Source organism: Mus pahari, chromosome 16 (genome assembly GCF_900095145.1).
Source record: "Mus pahari chromosome 16, PAHARI_EIJ_v1.1, whole genome shotgun sequence".
NCBI classification, from domain to species: Eukaryota; Metazoa; Chordata; class Mammalia; order Rodentia; family Muridae; genus Mus; species Mus pahari.
In genome coordinates, this window is record NC_034605.1 from 33,839,181 (window position 1) to 33,854,329 (window position 15,149).

At 39.6% G+C, this 15,149-nt stretch overlaps 1 protein-coding gene across 3 annotated transcripts in view; it reads left to right on the forward strand.

Moving 5' to 3' along the window:
* Positions 1-15,149, forward strand: part of LOC110333989 (type-1A angiotensin II receptor) — a 44,983-nt gene that overhangs the window by 1,156 nt on the left and 28,678 nt on the right. For all 3 annotated transcript variants that reach the window (XM_021215804.1, XM_029547585.1, XM_029547584.1), the window contains exon 2: positions 7,519-7,602. The gene's annotated coding sequence lies outside the window, so the exon portion shown is untranslated. The remainder of the gene's footprint in view (positions 1-7,518; positions 7,603-15,149) is intronic.

The window sequence follows — 15,149 nt, forward strand, 5'->3', positions numbered from 1 at the left end:
GAGAGAGAGAGAGAGAGAGAGAGAGAGAGAGAGAGAGAGAGAGAGAGCGCAAGAGCTCACAGCCTGTTCTCAGCAGTCAGTAATTATTGTTTCCCTTTTTAAGGTACTTCATTCCAAAAGCGATTTTCTTGAGAGTTACCGCCACGGAGACCCTGTACTTATTACCCCTAGAAAAAGCCTTAACCCACTTTACAAATATAAGGACCCCAAGAAGCTTGCTTTAGTGTTTCATCTCCTTGGTTTAACCACAAACAAACAAACACTACCTGTTCCTGTTTGCCTGTCTCCCAAGGCTCTTTAAGGGAGCCATTACAGCCCCACTTGGGCAGTCACTTCTCCATCCACAGGATCCATTTCCTACTAATACCCAGGAACCCTCCTTGTTCTTACCCTGAATTAGCTAAATGATATTAAGAGTGCTTTTATTTGTCTAACAATTCCGAGTCTCTGGCCACTGCGCAGAAGGTCTCTTACAGTCTTTTAAAACCCTCGAGACGTTTTGGGTTTTGGTTATTGCTGACAAGATAAAAGTCTAAACCTTATTATCCCATGATAAGAGTCTTCGAAACTGTTATCATCTCTGGTCAAATGTTTCTTAGCGAGAGTTCCACAGGTCTATGCTCAAATCACAGGTGACAATTACTACAATGCATAATATATACTGCTTGAGGTTTAGGGAGGGGTCTCAGGTTGCAAGGTGTTAAAATGTACTGACTTTTCTGAGCCCTTCTTCTCTTCCTGGATTCCTTGTTTTTGGTTTGTTCATGTTTTTGTTGTTGTTGGTGGTTTATTTTCCCCTTTACAAGGTTTTGATTTCTAGTTCTGCTCTTCTTTGGCAATCAATGAACAACTAACTAACTAACTAACTACGCGTCCACCACCTTAGAAAAGAGTGGGTTTCTTCTCACTCGAAAACCTGTTATCCGGAGGCTTACAAAATGTTTGCCCTCACAGTGTCTGAGTCAGGCTTGCTAAACTCTGGTCATCTTGCCTTACCCTGGTCAGCATAAGAAGGACACACCATGGACTGTTCGGCTTTCTCCATTTTCTTTGTCTCCTGTCTTGTTTGGGGGAAAGAATTGTCTCCATTACTTCAGAGCATATTTTTGCCTCTTGACTGCTGTTACGTATGACTGTGTGGATCTTGTGTTACTAATTAACAGTAACAACTAATTTTGCTTGTGACAAGGAAGAGGAAAGTTTAATGTTATACTTATCCCAGCGCGGAGTAAGTATTTGCCAGCAAGGACTTTGAAGCATAGTTAGAACCACAGAGATGTGGCTTCTCTGTGCTCTCACGATGTGCTTCCCAAGCAGAGAGTTGAGAGCTGCTATATTTTGCTTTCAAATCTGTTCTAGGGACAGAGATCGAATTCCAGTCCCACTTGCACATTTTGGCTTCCCAGCCCAGGCTGTTTTCCTTGGACCTTTTATTTATCCCTGTACCTTGTCTTTGCCCTGGATTTTAGGTTCTAAAAAGCAACTTCTTAATGCCTTGATACCTACAGTTACTTTTAACCAGTATTACCTAAGTGGCAGAAGGTAATAGTCCAATGATTTGGCAAGTGACTACTATTAAACCATTAAAGACTCTAAAATATAGTGTTTCCCTTCCAGAAAAGGAATCCAAAGTGGTATAAATAAGTTTCATTAGAGTTATCACTTTAACATAAAATCTGACAAATGGGAATTCAAAACAAAGTCTATATTTAGAACATTCATAGAGATGACAAATGGACATTGCTGTATTACCATGAAATATTTGCTGATTTTTAATTCTTTTCAAAGCAGATATTCAGAATAGAAAAATTCTTTTGCATATGAAAAATGAAATAGTGTTTCATTTTTTTATAACAAAGAGTTTGTCATGTGGTTTGAAGGCTGTAGGGTTGCTCTTTTGCCTACTTTATTCTCTTTTTTTTTGTTTTTGTTTTTGTTTTTTTGTTGTTTTTTTTTTTGTTTTGTTTTGTTTTGTTGTTTGAGACAGGGTTTCTCTGTATAGCTCTGGCTGTCCTGGAACTCACTTTGTAGACCAGGCTGGCCTCGAACTCAGAAATCCACCTGCCTCTGCCTCCCGAGTGCTGGGATTAAAGGCGTGCGCCACCATGCCCAGTGCCTACTTTATTCTTATAGGTCGATTTAGAAGCATTTACTTTAATTTGCTTTAAAGGTCTTAAGTAGAATCAAGTATCCAGAACCTGCCAGCTACTGTTATAGCTACCACACCCAAGAACATTTTCAAGGGTTTTGAAGCTCTTCGGCTCTGCTATGTTTACCGTATTTAAACATTTGGGAAACAGATGAGCAACGAGACCTCACTGCTTCTATGGCGGTATGTCTTTCCTAAGTCTGGATGTGTTCCCGATTTTAGCTCACCTGATTAATGATCCTTTAGTTTAGATCAATGGATTTCTTACCCATTTTGTATACATAGAAGACACCATGATCTTCACCAAGAGATAGAAGTCTCTTTAGGTCAGTGAACTTAACTACTTGTCTCAGGTAACTGCAGGCCAAGGATATTGAAAACACATGCATGTGGCTACGTGCGTGCATATAAAGAGGCTCACTGCTTGCTAATTGACTCTCTGAGCTGCTTAGCTATTCACTCATTTTCTGTGAATCAAGATCATGCTCGGCTTTAAGAAATGAAGATTTGTCTGTGAAATCAGTGTCAGCAGCAACAGGTTCTTGCACAGGCAATTACATGGAACAGAGTGACATTCAGCACTTGGGGACAGTGTCAAAGCATAAAAATGGTCTTTGCCCTGCAGAGTTGTTGGTCAGGCTATGCGCATATTGAGAAAGAGAAGATTAAAAAAACCACCTTGCCTCCAGTCGTAGTGTTTAGATGAGATGGGTGTCTTGTGTGGCTGAATTGTTTGGTTCTCCTATAATGGCAGTTCCTTCTGTTCCTCCCGAGAGCTACCTTAATATTATGGATTATGTCTTATACCTTCATAGCTTCTTACTGAGCATTGAGGAAATTCCTCATGCCAGAGGAAAATGGGATGTGTTTTATCCCATCGTGTACACACACACACACACACACACACACACACACACACACACATACACGAGCACTCTAGCATGCGTTCACGTGCACAGAAGCTTAAAGTCGATCTCCTTGGGACATAGACATTAATATCATTTTCAATCTAAAGAACTATTGACTAGGAAAAAGTAAAGAGAATGAAAAGATCAAAGACAATGAAAGACCGAAGCCTCAGATCAGTGCTATTTAATGTGTTGAGGCAGGTCAAGCTTCTGTTTTCTCTTCAGGCTTACCACATTTCAAATTAGAAGCAACTAGCTGGTCACCTCAGGTGCCATCATAGTCCACAGCCCAGCCTCCTGGGAATCATCTGAGCATTTATGGAAATGTAAAAACTCAGACATCTTGGATAAGAACCTGCATTTTCACAAGACTCTCGGGTGGTTTGAGCATGCTAAAGACAGAAACGCACCCTGGTACCCGTGCCTCACCTAAAATGATTACTTTAGATGTGATTTTTCTTGGCCTTTGTATAAGACAGTATTTTAAAATTGGGCAGTGGTGGTGCATGCAGGTAGAGACAGAGGCAGGCGGATCTCTTAGTTCTACAAATCCAGTTCCCGAACAGCCAGGGCCATGCAGAGAACTCCCCTTTCCCCTCAAAATAAAATAACATTTCAATAAAGCTAAAATATGTTCATCATATACCACATGCCCCATAGTGCTCATTCTGTGTCTTTTATTTAACCTTCATAAATCTTTATGATATGGTCTCTAATCCATCTTCATGTTATCAGTTGGATTCTACTCCATCTTCATGTTATCGGTTGGATACTAAGAAATAGTGGAGATGAAGAGATGACCCAAACATGGTAGCTGACACTTAAGGTTTAAACACGGTAATGCACAGCCCAAACAAGTCATGTTCTTTGTCACATTGTCTGTCCTGCCTTAGGCAACCTACTTTTGGATGAATGCTAATGGTCTAAGGATTTAATTAAAGTTATAATTTGAAACCAAGACCTATTTCACTAAAGGAAGAAGAACATTAAGAATGATTGTTTTATTCATAGTATTTGATTTGAAGAACACTAATAAGAAATCTAGAAATTTCCACTATCAGTTGGAGGAACTACTAAAACTATATCAGTATATATATTTAATGTGCATGTGAACAGAGGACCCTGGGCAGTAATGTTATCTCAGTCCAGCTTTCTAAACATGTAGCTGGACAGAGTACAGTCTATAGTCGAAACTGCTTGGGAAACTGAGGCAGGAGGTCCCACTGAATCAGGAGTTCAAGGGCAACCTGAAAGATATACAAAGATGGTTTATAAAACATTTCTAAAGAGGTGATGGGTGGGGTGGAGCTGGGAGTATAAGTTGGTTGGTAGAGTCTTTGTCTAGCATGTATGGTTCTTCCCCAGGACAACATGAACTTGTTCATGTGTAGATGCTAACTCAAATCACATCTAACTCTCAGCTTTCAGCATAGGCTCCTACATACCTAACGCCTGGTTTATACACACTGTAGTAGATTCTAGATATAAAGTGGTCAGGCTCCAAGCAAGTGGAGATTTCATTTAAGCCAGTGAATCTTAAATGTTTTGGTTCTTGAAGGATTCCTCTCAATGTATGCAGATTTCTGGCAATCGTTAGACAGACCTAGCCAAATACTTTTTGTTTCGACAGAGCATCATCGATGTTGGCTGGAAGACTGAGCTGAGCCTAGATTCTCTGGAAACATGCCTGAGAATCATGTTCCGCCATCAGGACAGTTGTCACAGTTTTTTCTCAGTGATGAATTTTACCTGCTGCTGGGATCTAGGACTGAAGCCTGCAGGCAGCTTTAATAATACAGAATTTAACAGTTACGGGAGAGCTTGTGGCAAAATTCAACTCGGACGCCAGCCGTGCAGCGGGGGTGAGAGAGGAAGCAGTACACAGAGCACGTGAAACACTCACAGGCAGAGCTTCTTAGTGCTAACAAGACACAGTATCAGTGACTCACTGACTTTACAAAGCCTGGCTTGTGAGTGAGACAGCTTTTTTCTTCTCCTTCTAAACATGTTAAATCATCTCATTTGTACTTCTTCCAATGAATGCCATATGCTTACAATTTTATCATCGAAATTTTCTCTACTCTTTGACCCACATTTTTCATGGTTTTTCAACTCAATTCCATTCATGATTCTAACTCCATGTGTAATACTTCTTGAATGAGAACGTTCCATTAAGCTGGGTTTAATAACCGTCTTTCCGTTCAGATGATGTCACATGCATTGTACCATGAATAAAACACACTGTACTGTGATGCGTCCCAGCCATTCACTGTGCACAACTCCGTGTTGCCTCTTTCTCTGAAATGGCAGGGGGTGTGAAGTGTTTCCCACATATTGACTTCTTAAATACTTTCTGACACTTGTCCTGATGAGAGAAGAGGTTTGCTAACAGGACCAAGCTGCCACAATTTTAAGCAATATGATAAAGAAGTATAAAGTTGCAGTTTATGTATCTTATGTTTTTAATAACATTTAATGACAAATGCATTCATAAGCAGTATATAAAACATAAATCACAAGCACCACTCTGTGTACACTGGCTTTGTAGATTCTTCTTGTCAAAGTACTGTTAAATTCGGGCCTCGGTTCTTGGTAGTCTAATGAAGGCAATTTAGTTTTGTCATCACTGACTTGTAAGGAAAATAATTTCTTTTGTTTTTATTGATGCCTGAAACTTTGTAAAGCAGAAAAGTAACAGCAACAACAAAAAGCTGAAGAAAAAAGTACAACAGGTCTAAAAAGCTTGAGGTCTAATAGCTTTAACTAATTCAAGAGTCTGTGTACGCACTCTCAGTTTTCCTTAGTGATCGCTTCTCTGCCTTTTGGCTAAGATCAAGTGTAGTTTTCCTTAGTGAGTCTCAATTCCCACCTTGTGTTTGCTATGGACTGTCAGCCAATGACCTCATAATTCACCCTGCCTTTCTCTCCTTAGCCCGAGACTGCTAGCACAATGAAGAAGGGTACTGTCTTAGAAGGAGCCCACAGCCTTCACAGCATCCTAGTTTCCAATGAAAATCTTCTTATGAAAACATCTTTTGATAATGAAGATAATGCCAAAACCCTGCTGTTATGATAGCACAGCCAAGAGGATCTTCATACTGGGTTTTCCGTGTCCCCGCTACATAGTCCTTCTCAGTGACTGACTCTGCAGCTTAAAATAACCTTTTTAGAGTCTTCCGAACTCATAACAGAGGCTGCTGCTGAACTTATCTATCTAAAACAAATACTCGATAATAAGCAGCACAGTAAATAAACCCCAGAGATAAACTGCAAACTTGTGAAAACTGTTTGCCGCACATTACATGTGTAAAACATTCGCTTCTATAAATAGCATGCACTCTTTAACAGGAGAGACTATGAACTGTCCAACTGAAAAAAATGAGCAAAGGTAATTGCTAAGTAAAATACGAGTAGAAAAACTCCTGAAAAGCACTGGAGGTTGAGAAACTCGGTTTCATCCCTAGGTACAGAAATGCCAATCCAAACCACACATGAAGGTTTTGCAAAAACCTAGACTTTTGCCGTCAGACTTTGATTGTAAACGTTATAAATAGCATTTTATAAATATCTACCACACCATTAATAAGTATGCAAAGAGCTTAGTTCAACAGTTCTATTTTGGACTTGTGCCATTGACGAGGTTCATATAAGTATAAAAATACCTATGCATGAGTGTGAGCATTGAAACATTTTATTGCAGCCGAAAGGGAAGCTGGGGAAAAAAGAGATTTAAGGCCCCCAAGAGCAGGCTGGCTAAATAAATTATCAACAAATAATGCTGCTTTAAGTGTGCTGACAGAGAACATTCTGCATAACTATAATGCTAAATAAAATGAACAGATTAACGGCAGCCACGAGCAGAGACGGAGCATCTTCGTAGAGAGAACATGAACCTATCCAGCTGTGTGCATGTATATACACTGAGTACTGGGGGAATAAACTAGAGAAGCAGCTCTGGGAGGTAACCCAGAGACAAAATTAGAGAAAGAAGTTCACATTATTAAGGAGCAACATTTGTATAACATGCAGGTTTACTTATAAAAAAAGAAAAACAGATTAAAAAAACTTTCTATAAAGGAAATTTCAAAATACAATACAGTAACACCTGTATAAACCTCATAATAAAAACAGAATATTTAACAAGGTTTAACTGCAGATTCATGAATAAAATCCCAAAACTGTTAGGGTCTGCATCTAGCAGCATGACTTCAAAGTCTGTTTCTCCAGTCCTGTCCCTCTGGCTGAATATCTTTGAGACCCCAGAAAGGATGCTGACCATCATCAGGAAGACACAGTCTGAGACAGTTTAACTCCACATTAGAGAAAATAGTTGTCAGTGTGGCTCAGGTGGCTTCATTTTCTCCTCACACGGTCTTAATGTGCAGGATTAACAATTATTTAATTAAAAAAATTAAAATCTGGTCACTATTGTGAATCACTTTATTATTTCTTCTCTTCCAGACTTAACATATGAAAGATTGGTATAAAATGGCTGGCATTTTGTCTGGATAAATCACAGCAACCCTCCAAGAAAGTCATCACCAGGTAAGGGTCTCATACCTCCATTATATCTTCCAGTAGTGTTCCCTAATAGTTGATGGTGAGATAGGCAGGGAAGAATAAAATTCCAGTTTTACTTTATTTTCTTGATACACGACTTACATTTTCTACAACTTTGAATGTAAACACTAGGCACAGTTACCATTCATTTGTGGATTGATAGAAAACCATGTGTCAGCTCTGCAAACCTTTGTCAAAGAGCCCCCTGGACCCGTGCTGCATTCTTTCTGCAAAAGGGGCGAAGAAGCTCTCTAGGAAATGGCTGTGGTCTTCTCAGCCACCACATTGGGTGTGCATTCACTCACTGTCGGGGGCCTAAAGACCAAAACCTTAAAGTTAGACCTGCTCACTTTCAGAAAGCTGGGATGTCTCCGAGTCTCCCCTTGCAAACCTCTGCCCTACGCTCTTTATAACATGGGGTAATATTAGCCAGAAAGGGAGGTCCTATAAGTCCTGAGATAAGCCTGAGAGACACACGGGGTCACAGGGTAGGACACTGGTCCCTTGGAGAGTAACACAGTGCTCCGAGACTGTTTGGGAGAACCAGCTCCTCTGTAGTGGACTTTACTTACATTTTCCACTAAGCGGGTTCTCATTTACTCAACTAGAAGAGAAAGAGAGCATGAGAGAACAAGTCTGCAGCTTCTCCATTCTATTTAGAGAGATTTAAAAGGCAGAGTGCGCCGTCCGGAATGCGTGGTTCCACTTTGCTGAAGCAGAAGCTGGCTGGGTGCTAGGTGGGTATACCACTGTTACCAGTGACTTTGCTTTTTTCCCTCACTGGCATGTAGGAAATCTGGAAGGTACCCAGGGTGGTGGTGTGAGGAACCTATTTAGGACTACTTTAATCTTGAAGATAAAAATAGGCACATTCTGCAGTGTTGTCTCTGCATATCTTTGGAGTTTGGTTTTGGTTTGGTGTGAGTATGCATGTGTGTGTGTGTGTGTGTGTGTGTGTGTGCTACTGGGGATTGAACCCAGGACCTTATACACAATGTACTCTTGAGTCACATCAACAAATTGTTTTTCCTTTAACCTTTATTTTGAGACCTAGTATTACCAAGTCACCTTTGCATTTTGAGTCTCCTGTGTTGGCTTCTCTCCCAAGTACTGAGGCTTTATAAGGACTGCAAGCCCCGTGTCCGGCTGACATGATGTATTTTAGGAGTTCTTGTACTGGCTTGTTTTTGTCCACTTGCTTAAACCTAGACTTAAACATGGCAAGAGGGGTTATTAATTGAGAAAACCTCTCCATAACACTGGCCTGTAGGCAAATCTGTAGGGTATTTTCTTAATTAGTTATTAATGTGGGAGGGCTCAGCCCACTGTGGGTGGTGAGCCCACAAGGATGGTGGGTGCCATCCTTGGACTGGTAGATCTGGGGTTTATAAGAAAGCAGGCTGAACAAAACATGAGGAGCAAGTCAGAAAGCAACACTCCTCCATGGCCTCTGCATCTGCTCCTGCTTTCAAGTTTCTGCCTTGAGTCCCTACCTTGACTTCCTGGGATGATGGGCTGACTACAAACTCTAAGAGGAACGAAACCTTTCCTCATCAAGTTGCTGTTGAGTGTGGTGTATTAGCATAGCGATAGAAACCCTGATGAAGACAGCGGCTGAGGAGGAGGGAGCTCATTCACTCTCATTTCCCATCAGCCCCAGGTGGAGGAAGCCAGGCAACCAGTCAGAGTGCACTGTCTAGAAGAGGTTTTAATGCTGAACCTGCCTCTCTTCCCTATGCATCCAAAGACATCCATTCCTGGCATTTACACTCGCAAGAACGCTCTCTTGTCCCAAATAACTATGACACCTTGCTTAAGAAGAGCAAACCCAGAAGATACGTTATTATACATGTCTTTTTCAGACATTTCAGTTTAAGGCTAACAAAACTAACATTCTTCATTCTGAGGAGCCATTTTGTTGTTGCTAAGGGACGGATGCTCTACAAATCCTTCTAACTGGAAACGATGCCCCGGTTTCTGTTTAACTAGTCCCACCGTGCCCATTTCCAGCCGTAGGTACTATGCTGAACACAGAGGATGCTTGTTTGCAGAAGATCTTGTGAATTTGGTAATGCCCCTTTAAAATTTTTACCAGCTTACAACTAGGGAACTCTGATCTCTCATTGATTGAAGTGTGTAAACAGCACTGTAGAGTTTGTTTTACAGGTTCAAAGTGTTTATGTTAGAAACCAACTTTTTACAAGGTAGGGAAGCCCAACTAGCACATTTAAAAGAATAAAAAACACTGGGTCGGCCGACACAGTCTGTGGACAGTCACTGTCCAGTGTTACGGCCGTTGGCCACATGTGGGTACTGAAAGTGAAATATAAATTAATTCTGACTACAGAAAATAGAAATTCGGCCTCTCAGCTCCTTGTGAACGTCTCAAGTGTTTGGTGGACATGTCTTGGGTGGATGACACAGATATAGAAAGTTCCAGTTCTCACAGCAGCTCTGTTTGACAGACTGCAAGAAACACAGTTTTAAAGAAGACAGTGAACATTCATGGCCAGGGAAAGGAAAGCTATATGCTCTTTTAACTTGGGCATTTTAAAGCAGTTTGAGATTCATGGTTTCTTAGAGATTATGGTCTGGGTTACAGCCGTCACAGACCACTTCATGCCTTTTATATTAGCTTCTATACTTAAATATGTCATTTATTAGTCTAGTGTTACATTCTTAATTTCTTTCAATGATGTGAAGGGACCTATATCACCTTGAGCTAAGGACTAACACGTGGATGTGACAGTTGGCTTACCTACCTACATCACTGTCATCCTTCTTTCAGTAAGGTCTCAGTATTCTTTTAGTAAGAGTTGTGTCTCATTTGTCTTAACTTAAACAGACTGGTATATGGTGGTTTTTAAAATAAAGAATTTGGTGAGCCAAATAAAATAAATTACAAAGCACTTGTGTTTTGGACATCTCTAGTTTTATTTGGCTTACACACATTGCAGATAATAGCAATTTGATTTTGTTTTTAATGAATACAACCAACTGCTGGATGAATATGTTCTTAAAGTTCTTGTTCATCCTGTTTCCAAATGTTCCATTAACAAAATGTCAGTCTCAAATACATTCTAGTCATTATCCCTAGCAATGCAGTTTTGTTTATTTCCTGGAATAACACAATTGCACAAGACCAAACATTAAATACAAAATTGCCTTCACCGTTGAAGCTCAGGATTTGAAGTCAGCTGTCAGCCTAGTTTTGAGAAAGGGATGTCACAACTACTGGACTTCCTGTCACAACAACCTTACCAGTCACTTTTCAAACACAGCAGACATAATAGAATAAAATAAAATACAACCCCCAGAACGCTTCCAGTGGGGGAAAAATTTAGTCATTTTGTATATGTGTGTGTGTGTGTGTGTGTGTGTGTGTGTGTATGTGTGTTTTAAGTAAACTAAAATGTAATTTGGTTTATATGGTAAATTATCTGATAAACACAGATTATCAATGGTAACCTGATTCCTTTGCTAACTAACATGGGTAGATAGAACTCCACCTGTGGACACACTACTTTACATTACTTAAGGAAGACGCTATGGTATCATACATTTTTGTATTTCATCAGTTTTTTCCCTTTTCTGGTTCTATTACTGTCTGTTTGTCTGTCTGTCAGTCTAGCCCCAAAGAGAAAGTAATTCTGCAGTCTTTCTAAGTAATTCATTATAACAATTAAAATTCTTAAGCTAAAAAAAATCTAATTTCGTGGGGAACTTTTGCTCAATATATGCAATTTATTTTTATCAACTTTATTAATGAGAGTTGCAAATTGGTTAGGTTTACAGGAATCTGAGGCTGAGGACCGAAGAGGGGTCTATCTCTTGCAAGAGGATGCCATTCAGTTGGGAAGCAACTGTGATCAGATCTGAGCAGTTGAGTATTCTTGTCTTGACACAGAGTCAGGAACATACCTAGGCTGGAGTATATACTGAGAAGAGATAAGAAAATTAGTGTGGTTATGCAAATGCTGTCTTGGACTCTTGAATACTAGTAGCTAAAGAGCATCTTTGAAGACCGACAGACTTCATTTAGAGAGGGCTGCTATAAATTCTTTTATCGAAACTGAATTCCTTTCCAGCGGGATGGTCTGTTAATTCACCTCCTCATCACAGACATCCCCCCCCCCCCGCCTTGGTGACCATGCTTCACACGTTTACTTAACTGTCTAAATCCCTGCGATGTTTCAGTTTTCAACTATCACAGTGTAGGAGAGAGTCAGTGAGCCACAGTGAGGTAACTGAGATTTATTTCCTCTAACTACAAGCATTCATCATGGCATAATGAATTCTTAATGAAGACGATACACATGTTACTGAATTCTTAATGAAGACGATACACATGTTACTGAATTCTTAATGAAGACGATACACATGTTANGAATTCTTAATGAAGACGATACACATGTTACTGAATTCTTAATGAAGACGATACACATGTTACTGAATTCTTAATGAAGACGATACACATGTTACCCTTATTCAGCAGTGCATTTTGCATGAGATTCTGGCATGTAGTCAGTGGGTACTTTTGGGAACCTGCATGCTAGTTAACACAGAGCCCAAAGGTGTGAACAGAGATGAAAGTCCCAGGCAAGGGTTCAGGAAGATGGCTCCCTTGGTAAAGTTCCTTCTGTGTAAGAATAAGGACCTGGGTTTGGATCCCCAGAACCCATGGGAAAGCTGGGTATAGTGGGTGGGAGGGAGAGCAGAATCGGCAGGGTTTGTGGGCCCGTCATTCCAAACGGTTCAGTGAGACATCCCACCTCAAACAATAGTGTGGAGAGTGAAGGGGGAAGATGCCCAAAGTCAAACTCTACCTACACCCACCCACACCCACACCCACACCCACACCCACACACACACACACACACACACACACACACACACACACAAAGGTAAGTATGCCTATACACACATGCATACACTTACACTACATGTATATACCTACATGCACAAGTACACACACTAGTGAGTGTACCTCCACACACACATGCATATATATATCTACACTACACACACACATACATACATATAGGTATAGGTATAGGTATAGGTATACTACACATACACATTTGCACACACATATACACACAAATGAGAATGTACCTATATACACATGATGCATTAATACACTTACACTTCATGCACATACATGCATATACCTACACTACATACACATACACAAGCATATATATGGGTGATTGTACCTACATACACATACACACTTATACTTACACCACACACACACACACACAGCACACACATGCACACACATTTTAAAAATGTTCTAGGCCTCATACAAGTTTCAGTGGATGGAGAGAAAATCAACTGAGTAAAATTTATAAAATGTTGAATGCATAAAGAATGAGAATCCTTTCTGGGAAGCAGTGAGTGTGAGCAGTGAGAATGAGCATGAGTGTGAACATGAGCAGTGAGCAGTAAGTGTGAGCAGTGAGTATGAACAGTGAGTGTGACCATGAACATGATCAGTGAGCACTGAGTGTGAGCATTGAGCTTAAGCAGTGAGCAGTGAGTGTGAGCAAAAGCAGTGAGTAGTGAGCATAAACAGTAGGCAGTGAGTGTGAGCAGTGAGTGTGAGTGTGAGCATGAGCAGTGAGTGTATGAGCAGTGAGCTTGAGCAGTGAGTGTGAGCAGAAGTTGATGCAAGTTTATTGTGGTGTTCAGAGAAACCTTTGCTCAGAAAAGAACTGCATGGACATTTGAAGGACGATTGCTCCAGACAGAGGTTCTGAGAAGCACAGGGAACATTTATAGCCTAAGACATGTCAGAGGCAGAGGGTATAACAAGTGACGTGCAGCACCGAAAGACACCAAGTGACAGAAGCTAGAGGCACGTTTAGAATGGACCTAAGAAAGACAACTGATAGAACTTTAAAGCTGAAGTGGTTATAAAACTCGAAATATTTTGATATACAATGAATCATTCCAGTTAAGAATTTTAAGTAGAAACCAGGTCCACAATTGACTTGATTGGCTTGGCCTGTGATAGTGACTAGAACTCTTAGAACCCCAATAGATACAACCCAGTCTCCTGGACCTGACTGCTGTGTTTGGTGTTTTGTATCCTTCAGATACACTTCACTTACACTTGTGATCTTTATCCAATCCTGTCTTTGGGGTGAAAAATACATGTCTGTGAACACTAGAGATTTACAGCCTTACTGCACAGTCAATAGATCACGTTTAGTGATACATCTGCATTCTCAGAAACCTTGTACCTTAAGTCCTGGGATATTATCAAAGTCAAAGTATTTTCATGGACTGTTTGTTCCATTTAAATTATTTTATCTTCAAGCTCAGTAACATAACAAGCTCAGTATATACCATATATATATATATATATATATATATATATATATATATATATATATATGGTATTATGTTTATTTGACCATCCTCATAAGAAGGAATAAAATTATTTACTAGGAAAAATTCAAATGTACTCACTCTGAGATGTACAGATGATTTGAATGAGAACAAACAATTCCGATGTTTACTTTTAACTGGTGGTGTTTTTAATGTTCATTATGGTGTTTATTTTTATTTGGTATTGTTTTTGATGTCTACTTTACTGTTTATTTTTTAATTGGTGATGTTTTTCATAATCTTCCGTCTTCTCTTGCTCTGCCGTCATTCAAGACTTCTAATGAGGGTGAGAGAGCAAATACATGTAGCAATTTGTGTTTGTGGGATGGAAGCAAGAACACAGAGATTAACAGTATCATTCTTGTTAATTAGATTTTCTACAGCTTAAGTAAAGGTCTTTGTTACTATTTCCAGCTAATAGCCCCAAGGAGAAAAGACATCTCTGATGTCATACCTCTCTCTCTCTTAAGAGGGCCAGCTGCCACAAAGGCTTGAGTTAAAGAATTCCTCAATAGAAAAAAAAATGATTAAAAAAAAAGCAAAGCTCTCTTCATTGAAGGAAATTAATAATAGCTCAAGGGTGAAGGTTTTCTAGAGTCTAAGAGATTTTGAAAGCAATGTAATTTCTGATAAAAAAAGAGAAGACCAATGCCATTACTATTACTTTCCAAAGAAAAATTTCCTTAATGTTTCCGTCAAGTAAGCACCTTTCACAAGTCTAAACCTTGATAAGTCAGTAATTAAAGATGATTATTAGTAAAAGGCTTAATAGGAAATTATGCCATATGAAGCCTTTTCCGTAACATACATTCTTCCTACTAAAAAGGTATTTTAAGAAGAAACTGCTTTTGTTGGTCCTATATACATGAAAACTTATTTGACTTGGTGTGAATACATCTCTGAGCACCAAGTGCTATTTGGACAATTTTCAAACAACTAATATCGCACACTCATAGCTTTTTATTTACTTTATTTTTTTGAGACAGAGTTCGCGTAGGCTGACTTAGAACTCTCTGCCCTCCTACGGGGATTACAGGGATGCACCACATTCCCGGAGCCCAGAACTTTCTTTTTATTATTATTATTATTATTATTATTATTATTATTATTATTATTATTATTATTTCTTTATTTAC